The following is a 1,670-nucleotide window of genomic DNA, read 5'->3' on the forward strand; positions in this document are numbered from 1 at the left end:
GGTATTGATTTTTTATATACACAAAATTGTAAAGTTTTATAGACAAAATGCATTTTAATAAAATTCTGATCATTAAAATAATTAGCTCATTAGTACACAAGAAATCTATAATTTGTGGGTACGATAGGCCTATATGCTATCAGGGAACAGTAATTTCACTGCTCCCTGATGCTGTTTAATATAGGAAGACATCTCAGGGAACAGTTAATTGATTTGTATGATGTTGGTATTCACATTTAGCCTATAGATTGATTAGCCCCTCGGTGGGGTCCAAGGGCCGTATCCCCCTGAAGGTACTGATATTTTACGAAGTTTATAGGCAGGAAGGTACTGTAATATGACTTCATATTTGTTGTAATTTCCAGTGGCGGTTCCAGGAATTCGAAATAGAAGTGCCCATTGAGGGTATACTTTCACAGATAAAAGATCTAGCCTATGCTACCTCAGCCCCACCATGGTTGGGTGAGGTAAGAAAATTTGTGATTATGGTACCTCTAGATGGCCGGAAATTGAACTTCCAGACATAAAATTTGAATATAATTATCTTTATATCGCCATTTTTTTTTTTAGCAATTTAGGGGCGGGGCGGGCCGGCTCGGTCCCCTTGAATTCACCACTGGGTACTTTAGCAGATGGAGAATGTACACCACCTCAGCCCCACCATGGTTGGGGCTGAAGTAAGAAAATTTGTGGTTATGGCACCTCTAGATGGCGGGAACTTACACTCTCAGACTTAAAATTTGAATATAATTTTGCTTATATCCCCATTAAAAAAAAAAAAAAATTGAACAATTTAGCCTCCGTCCTTTTATGCGTCACAGATTTCCGAACAAAATCAAAGTCGTCGAGATTGCTTCCACGATTTCAATGAATTATTTATCATAAAGGTTATCCTTGATATGGCTTCCCCGACGACAACTTCACTTTTCCTCTAATGGATAAAAATTACCATTCTATGTAGCCCTGAAATCATACTCCAACTGTGGCGGGTCAAGGAAGTCGAAATAGAGGGGACCCAGCAAATAAAATGTCCACCCACCTCATCCGCACAACTGTTGGGGCTGAGGTAAGAAATATTATGATTATGGCACCTTCAGATAACCGGAAATGGCAATCTCAGATTAAAAGTTGAATACAATTTTGCCTGTTTTCTCCATTTTTTTAAAAATAAATTTGTAAAAAAATTAGGAGGTTGGGGGCCCGTGCTTACAGGGTTCCCCCTGAATCTGCCACAGTTCAAAAGCACTTGACATAGCCTATATAATTTTGTATCACAAATGATTAATTCTTAATGTCAAGAGAAATATATTTTTATTCGAAAGATTTTTTTTACTCAATACAGTTTTTACAACATATATAACACATTAACTACGGCGTACTGTAAATTCTGTAGAACATTCAGAGGACTTTATTTTAGAAAATGGCCTAATTAATTATTTTATTGTTTTCGTTAAATTAGATGGAGTTTAAATGTGGTTGAATTCAGTTAGTTTGAAGGTTTACTGTAAGCCAATCAGTTACACCTCTTCGTGGTTAGCATAAAGAGAACTAGAGCGTCGCTCCATTAAAGAGTGCCTACCTCCCCCAATAATGCCTAAATACAGAATTCACTAAGGCAGGCGATTTTTTCTTTATGCTTGAGGGTGGGTTTCAAGGAAAATTGACAGACG

The sequence above is a fragment of the Anneissia japonica genome, unplaced genomic scaffold (assembly GCF_011630105.1).
Source record: "Anneissia japonica isolate Jap-2015-1 unplaced genomic scaffold, ASM1163010v1 scaffold287974_len119866_cov115, whole genome shotgun sequence".
NCBI classification, from domain to species: Eukaryota; Metazoa; Echinodermata; class Crinoidea; order Comatulida; family Comatulidae; genus Anneissia; species Anneissia japonica.